The following is a 5487-nucleotide window of genomic DNA, read 5'->3' as shown; positions in this document are numbered from 1 at the left end:
GAGGTGGCTTCTTCTCTACTTTTAACTGCAGAGAGTCTGTTCTGCCAATCTTTGGATCCTTTTCTGGGTTATTTACACTGATGTAAGTATTATCTAGTTGTATCCCTAGGACAGGGTGAGGTTAGGATTCTCCTACTTTGCCATCTTTCCTGGAAGTCCTTTCTCTTCTTTTTAAAATGCTTTCTTGTTTTAATAGGTGAAGGGATATAGAACATAAATGTTCATATGTCACATATTTGAAGTCTGCAGAATACTTCCCTCTTTTGTGGACCATTTTAAGGGAGTTTGAAATTAAAGTAGTCATCCACTGACAAAGCTTATTTAGTTCTGTGTCCAACTTATTTTCCATTCTGGGTGTATATACACATTTGGATAAATAATTTTTCCTTTGAAACACCACTCAATGTCCCTCCACCCACAGTAATTCCAATATTGAAAGCGAATTTAAATATCTTGTTTAGGAGCCAGCCCTGGGTACTGCACATGCTTGCACAAGGCAAGAGAAATATGGAGGGTTGAGCTTCCACCACACTGTCATCCTCAGCCGCAGCCTCAGCCTCTGCCCCAGCTACCCTGGCCTGCCTGGGGCAGCTGGACAAAGGGCAGATTAGAAAAGTGGTGGAAGCTCTGTTGGCACACTCCAGGTCCAGGAAGAACGCAAATGGATTGCTTTTGAATGAGAATGAAAATCTCTTTTTAATGGTAGTATTATGGAAGATTTCAAGTAAAGAACTGAGGGTCAGACTGCCCTTGCTTCATGGTATTCGATCAGATTTAACAGATACTTGTTTACTTCCTCAGGATGAACCCAATTTAACTCCTGAAAAGACAGAACGGTTTTACAAGAAGCTTTTGAACAAGCATGGAATTAAAACTGTTTCTTAGATTATCCCCCTCCGAACTCTAAAAAAGGCATATAAAGCTTATGAAGCCAAGCTGTGCCTCTTGGGCAGTTTTGACTTCTTCCTTACTGATGCGAGAATCAGGTGGCTCTTACCGTCACACCTCGGGAGACATTTCTACCACGGAAAGAACATGCTGGTACCTGTGAACCTTCTGGCCAAGAATGTATCCAGGGAGATTAATGAATGCATAGGTAGCACTGTCTTAAACATCTCTAAAAGTGGTTCTTGCAATACTATCCACGCTGGCCACATTGGAATGGAGGTTGAACACATCATTGATAACATCATCTCTGTGACAAAGAGGCTTTCACAAAAGTTGCCAGAGAAGTGGGAGAGCATGAAACTCTTTTATGTGAAGACGGAGACGTAGGCCTCCTTGCCCGTCTTTTCCTCACTTGTCAGCTGTCAGGATGAAGCCAAGGGAATATGCACTCCTAGTCAGAAGAAAAAGGAAGCAAGCAAACAACAACAACAACAACAAAAAGAGTGTCATGAAGGGATCCCTGGGTGGCGCAGCGGTTTGGCGCCTGCCTTTGGCCCAGGGCGCGATCCTGGAGACCCGGGATCGGATCCCACGTCGGGCTCCCGGTGCATGGAGCCTGCTTCTCCCTCTGCCTGTGTCTCTGCCTCTCTCTCTCTCTCTCTCTCTCTGTGACTATCATGAATAAATAAAAAAAAAAAATAGTGTCATGAAAAACAAAAAGAGAACAAAACAAAAGGCATATGAAACAGGCTAGAAAGGCTGCATCGGCCCGGAAGGAAGGGGACACAGACCCCAAAACTAGTGATGCTGCTGTGAAGGACCCTGCCCCTCCCCCCCCCCCCCCCCCCAGAAGGAGAAGATGCAGGCTCCTGAGAAGAGGCTGGTAGAGGAAAAACCCAGCATAAGGTGTAAGACGAGTCCAAAGACGAGATCCTGCTCCTCATACCAATAAGGACTCCAGCAAAAGAAAGCATAGAGATGCAAAACCATGTCGCAGGAAAGAAGTCTCAGAAAAAGAGGCCTGGTCCCAACACAACCAGTGAAAAGAAGAGAAAGGGGGGAATCCCTGGGGGGGCTCAGCGGTTTAGAGCCTGCCTTTGGCCCAGGGCGCGATCCTGGGGACCCGGGATCGAGTCCCGCATCGGGCTCCCAGCATGGGGCCTGCTTCTCCCTCCTCCTGTGTCTCTGCCTCTCTCTCTCTCTATGTCTGTCATAAATAAATAAATAAATCTTAAAAAAAAAAAAAAAAAAAAAGAAGAAGAAGAAGAGAAAGGCCTTTCCGGTTTCGAGACCCCGAAGGCTGCAGAGCCCAAAACTCCAGTTACCCAGAGAAGAAGCCAAGAATCAAAGAAGAGGCAGAGAAAGAAAGAAACTCTTCACTGGGGAAAAAAGACCCAAGACAGACAACCAAAGAGCCAGGGGCCAGGTTTTTTCCTACTGCTAATAAATCTGCGAAAAAAGCTCCCCATACTCCCAAGCAGTGGCCCCAAAAGTGCAAAGTACCCCAGTCAGCCTGAAAATCAAGAGACCCAAGCAGAAGGAAACATCCGCACTCTCCGAAGAGCTTTTTGAAAATGCCATCGCCCCAGCCCCCACCCCGCCACGCAGCCTTCTCCGGGAGTGAGGCCCAGACTTCAGTATTTGTTAAAACCTCCGCAGATAATTCTGATGTATGTTCGTGAGCTAGAGAACCAGTAGTTTCGAAGTAAATCCATTTTTTTTTAAGTTGCCTTCTGTGTATTGGCCAATATGACAGGGAGAATACAAATCCAAACCACAGTGAGATCCCACCTCACACAGTGAGAATGGGGAGAATTAACAAGGCAGGAAACCACAAATGTTGGAGAGGATGCGGAGAAAAGGGAACCCTCTTGCACTGTTGGTGGGAATGTGAACTGGTGCAGCCACTCTGGGAAACTGTGTGGAGGTTCCTCAAAGAGTTAAAAATAGACCTGCCCTACGACCCAGCAATTGCACTGCTGGGGATTTACCCCAAAGATACAGATGCAGTAAAAAACCAAGACACCTGCACCCCCATGTTTCTAGCAGCAATGTCCACAATAGCCAAACTGTGGAAGGAGCCTCGTTGTCCATCGAAAGATGAATGGATAAAGAAGATGTGGTCTATGTATACAATGGAATATTCCTCAGCCATTAGAAGCGACAAATACCCACCATTTGCCTAAACGTGGATGGAACTGGAGGGTATTATGCTGAGTGAAGTAAGTCAATCGGAGAAGGACAAACATCTATGGTTTCACTCATACGGGGACTATAAGAAATAGTGAAAGGGATTATACGGGAAAGGAGGGAAAATGAGTGGGAAAAATTAGAGAGGGTGACAAAACATGAGAGACTCCTAACTCTGGAAAATGAACAATGGGGTCGTGGAAGGGAAGATGGGTGGGGGAATGGGGTAACTGGGTGGGGCACTGAGGAGGGCACTTGATAGGATGAGCACTGGGTGTTATACTGTATGTTGGCAAATCAAACTTCAATTAAAAATATATATATTAAAAAAAAGAATCCAGTAACCATTGTGCCTTATAAAATATAAAGATTATTTCCTCCAAATTAAGCATTAACTAAAGTATATAATGTAGAAAAATTTCTCGTTTTCTTTGATTTTTTAAATTTCTTTTTTCCAAAACTTTATTGGGCATAATTGATATACAAAAACTGCACATATTTATTTAATTTATACAATTTGAGGAATTTGGACTTTGTTACTTTTTAAAAAATGAACATAATTGTACATAAAATCATAAAATTACTACAAGTTGTTCGGTGTATTATGTTAATTCTAAGTATTAGTTCACACTTCACTCATTATTTGGTAATGATATTCTGTTTGGCTTTATACTGTTTATAGATTTCAGGGAGGTACTTTTTCCTGTTCATTTAGATCAGATTTGGGGGAAAAAAAATTTCTGAGTAAATAAAAGATTTTCCACTATAACTTTTATTATTGAATAATGTTTCAAATCTCAATAATCTGTTAAGCAAAGCTATGATTAAAAGAAAGGCAATTTTCTCATGTTATCATTGTATATCTATGAAACTGAGAAATATAGGTATTAGAATTATGGAACTCTATTAAAATTAATGAACACGTGACAAATATACAACAATAAGAGCTTTCCTATGGAAATGTCCTTGGTAAGTTAGAGGTTAGAGTGAGAAAAATGTACTTATAAGGGAAATTTGGGACGCCTGGGTGGCTTAGTGGTTGAGTGTCTGCCTTCAGCCCAGGGTGATCCTGGAGACCTGGAATCGAGTCCCACATCAGGCTCCCTGCATGGAGCTTGCTTCTCTCTCTGCCTGTGTCTCTGACTCCCTCTGTGTCTCTCATGAATAAATAAATAAAATCTTATAAAAAAAATAAGAGGGAAAAAACAACAAATCTAAGAGAAATCTCAACAGAATCTTATTTTTTTTTAATTTTAACAGTAGATCTTCAAATCTAACTGAAGAAAAGCAGCATTATTTTACTGAGAAAAAAATGTTTAATAAATGAAAAGGAATGGCATATTCACAGATGTAAATATTACAATTATAAACCTGTTTGATGTTTCCAAATAAATTTATAGGTACAATTAAATGTTAACCATAACCCCAATAGAGTGTTTTGAAACTGAGAAAAAAGTATAAAATTTTCATTGGAAAATAAACTGCTTAAAATAAGTAAAATATTTTTGAAAAGGAATGATAACAAGATAGACTTTGTCTTATATTAACACGTATGACACTGTAATAGAATAGAAGAGAGCACCTTTGGAAAAAATATGGACACATCAGGAAAACATTGGATATTCTATAAACAAATTCTTCTATATATGAAAAGCTTTTATAGTAAAAGTAATATAAAAACCAGTAAGGAAGGTGAAGATTATTTATTTTTCTTTTTTCCAGTTTTATTGAGATATAATTGACATATATCACTGTATGCAAAGTTTAAGGTGTACAGCATAATATTTTGACTTTTATATATTATGATATAATTACCACTGTAAATTTATTTAAAATCCATCTTTTCATATAGATACTTAAAAAGGAGAAAAGTGTTTTTATTCTTGTGATAAGAACTCTTAGAATATACTATTCTATTAATAACTTTCAAATACATCATATAGCAGTATTAACTATATTTAACATGTCATATTTAACATTACATCTTCATTATTTATTTATTTTATAACTGGAAGTTTGTACCTAGCAATGTATCTTTTTTAAAGAAATGTTGGAATGCATGAAAAAGTAAAGGGTAAAAGAAGAATCATTGTATAGAGGCAACTATTGTTAACACACTGGATATTTTCTTTAAATATTTTCTTTTACTTTTTCCCCTGACTGGAAATAACTGTTTTTTATATGCCATAGGATATTAATATATGATAAATATTAAAAATTTAGACAAGATAAAAAATAAAAAGGGGAAAATAAAAAGTAGCTTTATAACTAGAGATAATCCTATCATCATTTCTCCCAGATTTTTTGATGCACAGGTATAAATATACATTTTGTTTTATTTTTTAAAAGTTTAATTCCAGTGCAATTAACATACAATGTTATATTAGTTTCAGGTGTACAATATACTGG

At 38.6% G+C, this 5487-nt stretch overlaps 1 pseudogene; it reads left to right on the top strand.

The window, feature by feature from the left end:
• Positions 1-507: 507 nt before the first annotated feature.
• Positions 508-2405, top strand: LOC140640653 (ribosomal L1 domain-containing protein 1-like; annotated as a pseudogene).
• Positions 2406-5487: the final 3082 nt, after the last annotated feature.

Source organism: Canis lupus, chromosome 9 (assembly GCF_048164855.1).
Source record: "Canis lupus baileyi chromosome 9, mCanLup2.hap1, whole genome shotgun sequence".
Lineage (NCBI taxonomy): Eukaryota > Metazoa > Chordata > Mammalia > Carnivora > Canidae > Canis > Canis lupus.
The sequence above is the reverse complement of the archived record's forward strand: the minus strand, read 5'-3'. Positions and strand labels throughout refer to the sequence as shown.